This window comes from Gekko japonicus, unplaced genomic scaffold (assembly GCF_001447785.1).
Source record: "Gekko japonicus isolate JY-2015 unplaced genomic scaffold, Gekko_japonicus_V1.1 scaffold59, whole genome shotgun sequence".
In the NCBI taxonomy this organism is placed as follows: domain Eukaryota; kingdom Metazoa; phylum Chordata; class Lepidosauria; order Squamata; family Gekkonidae; genus Gekko; species Gekko japonicus.
Genome location: NW_015169174.1, coordinates 978,957 through 988,061, shown reverse-complemented (window position 1 = coordinate 988,061; position 9,105 = coordinate 978,957). Strand labels below are relative to the sequence as shown.

General features: G+C 44.0%; 1 protein-coding gene across 1 annotated transcript in view; it reads left to right on the top strand.

The window, feature by feature from the left end:
* Positions 1–9,105, top strand: part of LCOR (ligand dependent nuclear receptor corepressor) — a 35,173-nt gene that overhangs the window by 13,514 nt on the left and 12,554 nt on the right. The gene's annotated exons all lie outside the window — the stretch shown is intronic.

Sequence of the window (9,105 nt, the reverse complement as noted above, 5' to 3'; positions counted from 1 at the left end):
GTACTGGGCACGCCGTCCCTGGTTTACGACACTCTGGGAGATGTCAGTGTCTCCTCCCATCAAGCTTCCAGTCTCGGATGACATGTTGCTACAGGGACCGATTCGCCACCCCAACCCGGGGTGGTTCTGTCTGACCGCATGGAAGTTGAGAGGTCTTGGTTCTCCAAGTTAGGTTACGCAGAGGCGGTTATTGACACAATCATGGCATCAAGAAGAGCATCCACGTCACGGATGTATAATGTCACCTGGAAAGCCTTCGTACGCTGGGCGCGTCGTAAAAAGATCGATCCGTTGCGCCCATCCATTGCTTCTCTTCTAAATTTTCTACAAGATGGCAGAACCAGTGGCCTCAAAACACCTATACTCAAGAGGCAGATGGCAGCCCTAGCCTCGGTCCTTCCGCGCTCACAAGGAGCGCCAGTGTCTCAACACCCTCATATTGTGCGGTTTCTTCGAGGAGCTTCTACAAAAGATCCTCCGCAATCACACAGATTTCCAACGTGGAGACTCAACACGGTACTCACAGCGCTTACCAAACATCCTTTTGAACCATTGAAGGAGATTCCACTCAAGTGTCTAAGGATGAAGTCATTATTCCTGGTTGCCATCACCTCAGCTAGGAGAATTTCAGAACTGGGCACCCTGTCCATCCAGAAGGAACTTTGTATCTTTCATAAAGATAAAGTAGTGCTGAGGACGGATGCAGCCTTTCATCCGAAAGTTAGTTCCAAGTTTCGTAGGTCTCAAGAGATCTGTCTTCCGTCCTTCTGTCCTCATCCTAAGCATCCGAAGGAAAGCATCTGGCATACCCTGGATGTCAGAAGAATCCTTCCGCCAGAAGGATTTCAGAGCTAGATTCCCTTGTCGATCAAATCTGAACGCTGTATCTTTCACAAAGACAAGGTGGGTGTTCCGCACCGACCCAACCTTTCTACCGAAAGTCTCTTCCACTTTCCACAGAGCTCAAGAAATATGCCTACCATCCTTCTGTCTGACTCCGACGCATCCCAAGGAGAAGTTATGGCATACCGTGGATGTTCAGAGGGCACTGAAGACATATTTGATTTGCATGGAATACTTTCGGTGTTCGGGTTCTCTGTTCATCAGTATTTCAAATCCCAAGAAGGGAAAGAAGATGTCTTCGGCAGCCATAGATGTGGTTATAAAAACCTGCATTGTGGAAGCTTATAAAGCTCTTGGTCTTGAGGTTCCTCAAGGCATAACAGCACACTCAGCCAGGAGCGCTGCCACCAACGTGGCCTTCCTCAGAAATGCCTCGGTGGAAGAGGTCTGCAAAGCAGTAACCTGGTCTACCCTATCAACCTTTGTGCAACATTACAAGCTAAACCTGTACGCATCGGCAGATGCATCCTTTGGGAAAAGAGTGTTGCAGCATGTGATTCCGGACGAAGACAACACCCCACCTGGATCTTTTTTTTGTTTTTAATATATTTATTAGGTTTTTATGCTTAATAACATACATACATATAAGACAACAACAAACATAGATCCACCCCACAACTATTTTCTCAACACTTCACATTGATCAAACAATTTGCTGGTACCTAAATGAATTATCTACTCTAATCTCATACACAAAATTTGCGTTGCATCACCCAAAGTTGTTCTAATCAAGATAACTTATCAACTGAAATATCTACTTTCTGCTAAAGCTCCACATAACAAAAATAAGTTATCAAATCATCTCCTCCATATTTACTATTTAAATCAATTATAATCATTCTTTCTAATTTTGAAAAAAAAAACATGATGTATTCAGCATGGACAATCACCTACCAAATCCTACATTTTACTTTAATAATTCTTATCAACTACCCCTCTAGTCTCTAACATAAGTACCATAATTTATATAATAAGGTAACCAACATGCTAATCTTAATTAGATCATTATAATGCACCTAATGTTATCACATAAAATTATATTCTTACAAAAAACTTCCTAAAACCACTCTGCAATACATCCCCACTAATATCATTCACCTGCAAAATTAATTCATAATTAATTCATGATTACTACCACATTAATCCCCAACATAAATTCCATGGCAAAATTAATTTGTATTAATTTGTGTAGCAAAATAACATACACATTAATCTTAAACAATTTAAATCATAATATTATTTATAACACCAACACTGATTTTCCTATTTAATTAACTTATGATAAAGCAACAAAAAACAAGTTTTAGGTTCCCCCTCTATCCTTACATTTCCTCCATCAATCTATTCCCCGACATACCTTCCCTAATCAAATTAATTTATATAACAGAGTAACTAACACACTAATCTTAGACAGTATAAATCATAATAGTGCTTCTAGTATCCACCCCAAATTTCCCTTTCCCTTACCTTATAATAAAGCCAAAAAACATATTTTACATTCACAGTCTATCCTTACATTACAACCATCTTTTAGGATTTTAAACATCAATAAGCAATAAAAGAGAAAGAAAGGAAAAGATTACAACTGGTAGTTAACAATCATTACAATGATACAGTATTCCATTTCCTTTTTATCTTGGTTTCTTCCATTTTCTTCTAAATGTCGCAGGTTTTTGTACTCCTGTAAATTACTTTCCAAATTTCCTGTCCCATGTTCCCTTACATTGAAATTTAATTGTTTGGAACCTTTACGCTTCTTTACACCTTTCTCTGATTTTTTCCCTCTCGTTGGCTTCTTCTTTTTTCCCCGAGGAGGTTTTGGTAGAAACTTTTTTCATGCTCCTGGCTTAAATTTTCTTTAATTCTCCAACACGCACATAGGGGTATCCATCTCCTGTGTCTCCTCTTCTATACATAAAGGTTGGGTAACTTGTGTATCTCTCTCCTGATCCACTTCCTGCTCTTCTCCCCACCTTTGCGATTCTTGTGTGTGCTCTTTATTATCTTTCACCTCCGAAGCTATACTCTGAGGATTTTTCAACAAATTCTCACATGCCACTTTAAATGCTTGCCTCATTTCTTCCATCAAGATTCGCTGGAATTGTTCCCATGTAAGGTCACATACTTTTGTATCTTCGTCTATCTCTTCGTTAACATCCACTGCTTCCATTTTTTTTAATTTACTCCAACACTCCAGTAAACGTAGCTATTCAGTTAAGCACATTTAAATATATTTCCAGTATTTTAAATTTGCTATAAACATTGCTCTTAAGAAAAAAGAAAGGAATAATGTTACTTTCAGCAGAAATAGTAGTCGTGTCTTACCTCCCTTGCATCTCGTCACTCTCAGTCCCCCAGTGAATTTTTACGGCCGTTTTTCCCATCTGCAGGGGGTATCCACAGGGGGTACAATAGTCCATTAGTCCAATTACATTCAGCCAGGCTATGCAAAAAAGAATACTCTTCAACGTGATGTGTCAATTCATTCAAAAAGAAAAAAAAGTTTTGGTTAAAAGGCTGGCTGCCGCTACTCAGAAACATGGCGGCCATGTCTCTGTATCTCCGACGCTCCCGCTTTGAGGCACGCCGGCTTCTCCCCTGTCCTTGCCAAGAACAAGGGGGGCTGGAAAAGCCTCCTGCCACTCGGTCTCCCTCCGAGAGACCCAGCGAAGCCCTCCCGGAAACCGGGGGGCTTCAGAAGAACGCCAAAGAACCGGGCGGCTCAGGAGCTCCTGAGAAACCGCCCGTCGCGGCGGCGCCCTCCCTGAGTCTTCATTCTTCTTTCTACTGCTGCACCTTTTCTGACTTCTCCTGCTGTTCCTGTTTCAAGGCCTGTTACCAGTTAAAGTTTGTTTTTTCATGTTGGATTCTGTTATAGTTATTAGAAAGCTTTTGTTCTGCTGCTGTGCGGAGTCCACAAACTGAAAGCAAGGGGTGTCCCACACACCAGACAGGAATGAGAAGAATCTAATTCCTGCCTCCCTGATTGGTCAGTGGGAAGCACCCAAAGATGTCCTCCTTTCCTCGGAGGAGAAGGACCCCTTACAGTAAGTGTCCAGAGGTCCATTCCAGTGAGAACACGTGCAGCTGCATTCTGGACCAGCTGTAAGTTCCAGGTCAGTCTCAAGGGTAGTCCTGCATACAGTGAGTTACAGTAGTCTAGCCTAGAGGTGACTATTGCATGGATCACTGTATCTAAGTCAGGGGGAGACAGGTAGGGGACCTGCTTAACCTGGTGTAGATGGTAGAACACCAGCTTATCTATATTTTTGACCTAGGCCCCACTGGTGGACCTCCTGATGGCACTGGTATTTCTGGCCACTGTGTGATACAGAGTGTTGGACTGGATGAGCCTTTGGCCTGATCCAACATTGGCATCTCTTATGTTCTTATGAAAGGGAGGCATCCAGGATCACACCCAGATTCCTGATGGCCAGCAGTGGTGTTAAAGGCAAGCTTTCAAGAGCTGGGAGCTGACACCCCAGCCACAAGATGTCTTTCTTAGCTGGATTTAATTTCAGTCAACTGTGTTTCAACCAACCCACCACAGCCTCCAATCCCTTGGCCAACTGCCGGCCACTCATCAACAGATACACCTGGGTGTCATCAGCATACTAGTGACACCCTAGACCAAAGCTCCACACCAGCTGGGTGAGGGGGCGCACAAAGATGTTAAATAACATTGGGGAAAAGATTGCCTCTTGGGGGACACCACATACTAATGGGTATCATGGTGAGATCCTCTCCCCTAATACTACCCTTTGTCCCTGATCCTGGAGATATGAAACAAACTACATCAAGGCGATTTCAGGTCAGCCACATGGTCTGGCCGGGTGTCCCCAATGGCCTGGCTGCTTCTACCTCCGCCCGCCCAGGAGCAGAGACAGAGGTGGCAACTGGGCCAGCCCCCCTCGCTTATGGATGCCACCCTCCAGCTTGGCCCTGGAGGTCCCCTGGAATTCCAGCTCCTCTCCAGACTGCAGAGATCAGTACCCCTGAAGACAAGGGATGCTTTGGAGCATGGACCACATCAAGGCTGTCCCGCGAATCCCCACATCGGCAAGGTGGGGGGGTCAACAGACTGTGTCAAACGCTGCTGACAAATCGATTAATATCAGCTGCGCTGACCCACCTTGATGGGGGTGTTCTGCTGCCACTCTCTCAACAACTTTGCCCAGGAACAGTAAGTTTGAAACCGGATGGTAGTTGGATGGATCTGTGAGATCCAAAGATGGTTTCTTTAAGAGCAGTCTCACCACTGCCTCTTTTAGCGTCCCAGGAATACCCCCAAACTCAGAGACAAGTTTATAATGTCCATCAGGGGAGCCTGTGTTCCATCACCACCAGCTTTTACCAGCCATGATGAACATGGGTCCAAGAGGCATGTGGTAGGCTTCACAGCATCCAGGATCCTGTCAACATTAGCCTGTGAGAGTCAGCTGAACTGGTTGAATAACGGATCCAAAGACGGCCAAGGGGCCTCTAGTTCTTGTACTGTATCAGTATTGGGAGGCAGGTCCCGACAGAGCAACAAGACTATCTGCAGAAAAGCTTGCAAACGCCTCGCAGCTAATTTCATGATTGCTAATGTTTCGAGTCCATGGGGTTTTCTTGGCAAAAATACTGGAGTGGGTTGCCATTTCCTTCTCCAGGTGGATCACGCTTGGTCTGAGTTCTCTGCTGTGGCCTGTCCGTCTTGGGTGGCCCTTCACGGCATAGCCCACAGATTCATTGAACTGCGCAAGCCCCCTCGCCACACTCCTTGGCAAATAGAAGGGGAAGTCGTGGAAGTAGTGAGAGACTTCACGTTCCTGGGATCCCAGATCACCGCAGACTGTGACTGCAGCCATGAAATTAAAAGACGCCTGCTCCTTGGGAGGAAAGCGATGGCGAACCTAAACAGCATGATAAAAAGTAGAGACATCACCCTGCCAACAAAAGTCCGCATGGTCAAAGCAATGGTATTCCCAGTAGTCATGTATGGCTGTGAGAGTTGGACTATAAGGAAGGCCGAGCGCCGAAGAATAGATTCTTTTGAACTATGGTGCTGGAGAAGACTCTTGAGAGTCCCTTGGACTGCAAGAAGAACAAATCAGTCAATCCTCAAAGAAATCAACCCTGACTGTTCCCTGGAAGGCCAGATAATGAAACTGAAGCTCAAATACTTTGGCCACCAAATGAGAAGGGAGCACTCACTGGAAAAGACCCTGATGCTGGGAAAGATTGAAGGTCAAAGAAGACGGGGACGGCAAAGGATGAGATGGTTAGACAGTGTCATCGATGCAACGAACATGAAATTGAGCCAACTTCGGAGGACGGCGGAAGACAGGAGAGCCTGGCGGGAGATTGTCCATGGGGTCGCGAAGAGTCGGACTCGACTGTGCGACTGAACAACAACAAATGTTTCGAGTTCCCTCTGAGAGGGAAGTTAGTGACCTAATTACCCTAAATAATTGTCTCGGGCAAGAGCTAGTGGATGCAGTGGAGGTCGCAAAAAATTCTTTCTTTGTGGCCTTCACTGCCATCTTATAGGATTTCACAAATGTCTTATAAGATGCTCTTGTAGCTTTGTCACGAGTCCATTGCCAAACTCACTCTAGCTGTCTAAGGTCCCATTCGTCCTCCAGAGCTCCTCAGAGTACCAAGGAGCTAGTTTGGATCAGGGACGAAGAGGGTGCCGGGGAGCGATTTCATTGATGGCTTCAGTAAGATGGCTATGCCAGTCATCTAATGAATTGCCAGGGGGCATCAATTCCTGCAGAGCATTCTGGAATTCAATTGGATCCATCAGTGTCCACTCCCTTTATGCCTAATGGATATATTATCTGATCCAAATAGTAATTTGTGGAATTGTTTTCTGGGGTATTGACGTTACACAAGTGAAATGCACATGTTGCTCATTGTGTCTGTGTCATGTGCACACACTAAAAATAATACAAGACATGAGTTCCTAGTCCGTACATTTCTGGCTTGGCTTAGTACCAAAGCCACAGTTTGCCACTGCATTCCTCCTTTCCCAAGTCTGCTGCTGGCAGAAGCAACTTGTTTTACATTGAGATGTGCAATGCAGACTTCTAATGGATTTCTGATACCATCGATTGTCCTATTTTTTTTACCCAGTTGGTTGAGATGGGGGTTGGACATCATGCTTCAGTGGTTCTGGTCTATGATTGTCAGTGGTGCTGGATGATGGCTGTTTGGACACTTGGCATCTGTGCTGTGGGGTCTGGCAGTGTTCCATTGCTTTCCCTCTGTGTTTTTTAGGCCGCTAGGAGAGATAATCAAGAGATTTGGAGTGAGGTGTCATCTGTTTGTGATGACATCTATCCGTGTTTCTCCTTTTCAGCAGAATCCAGTGAGGCAGTAACTGTATTGAATCGGTGTCCAGAGGCAGTAATGGGCTGTACGAGGGCCGGTAAGCTGGTACTTCTTGTAGTACTACCAGGGTTGGAAAGGAGTTGACCTTTGAATAGGATTGCAGTTCCCTGAAAGAGCAGGCTTGCATGTTGAAGGTGCTAGTAAATTTACTCCAAATGAAGGCCCAAGTCTCATCTCTGGCAAGTCTCATCTTTTGCATGTAGCATCTTTGTGCAGTTTTGGTCAGTGTGCCTGCTGCAGGCTTTCCTGGTGCAGCAGGATCTGGCTGTAGTTATCCATGCTGTGTTTCTACTACAATGGACTTTACAGGGGGCTGCCTTTGAAAGTAGTTTGGTAATTTAATTTGGTCAGAACACTGTGGCATCATGGCTATTTGTGGGTACTAGTAAACATGATGTGTCTTCATATCTTACTAGTATTAAAAGGGCTACAATTGTTGTCCGTTTGGTTCTAGGTGCAATTCAGAGCGGTAGTTCTGACCCCTAAAGCTCTAAAAGACCTGGGGTGAGAGGGTGCTTAACAACCTCTTACTTCCATATGTAGCTGCCTGAGAATTAAGATCTTCTACAGAGGCTCTGCTTCAGATGCCCACTTTGAGAGGGTATTCTCTGTGGTGGCCCCTTGACTATGGCATTCCTCCCCCACAAATGGTCTTTTTAGTTTTCAGAATCAGGCTTTTACTTGCATGCTTCAGTGAGTAAGGCTAGATTGATTTGAATAAGGATTCTTATCTACAGAACAGTTTGCGGTTTTATCTCTGTTCTCCCAACTGAGAGAGGAAAAGAGGAACTGTTCATAAGACTCTGTAATGTGGAGTTAGTGGAATTGCTTCTTCTGGCTCCAGAGCTCAGTAGTGGGATTTTAGAAACCCCACTTTCAACTTGGGAGGGGGGGGAAGGGGGTCCTTTCCATTGTGTCGAGCAGTTGTAGAGGCTGCTTTAGCCTTTCGTTAGTCTATCTTTGACTCCAGTAAGTACTACCAAGATAAGAAAATAACTTCATTGATAGGCCTAATAGATTGTTAATGCTATCACAGAAAGCTGTGGTAACAAGTACACTTTCCTGTGAAAAAAATAATAGAACAGGTGGATGGATGCAACTGTATAGGTTTGCTGATACATCTGTGTACTTCCATATAAGATTTGAAACTTTCTAACATTCACCATTCAGTTAATATTTTTGATAAATCTGAAATTGAAAATTTTCAGTAATGTGCTTTTATGTTTAACCTCATTTACTATTTTGAACAGAACAGAAGCAACAGAAACAACCCTCTGTTGTATCTAGTATTTTGGCCATGTTGACCCATATATCATTTATATTAGGAGACTATTAAAGATTTACAGCCCAATCCTAAATACTAGGAGAGGATGTGGCTCAGTGAAAGAGCCTGTGCTTGGCATGCAGAAGGTCCCAGGTTCGATCAACAGTATCTCCAGTTAAAAGATCTGGCAGTAGGTGATGTGAAAGACCTCTGCCTGAGACCCTGGAGAGCCACTGCTGGTCTGAGTAGACAGTACTGAGTTTGATGGACCAAGAGTCTGATTCCGTATAAGGCAATTTCATGTGTTCAATTACTTGGAAATATGTCACACTGAATTCAGTGGGATTTGATTTTTGGTAAATACACAGAGGTATTCATTGATACATGCTTCTAAAGCATGTAACATATCTAAAAAGTATTACAAATTGTTTTGGAGTAGTCTTGTTACCAAGTCTCTAACAACAGTCACAGAAGATGAAAAAATAGCAGATAGATGGGATTCAGGAATGAAACTGAACACATTTGAACTGAAGGTTTATGGCTTTTTAAAACTTAAAGTA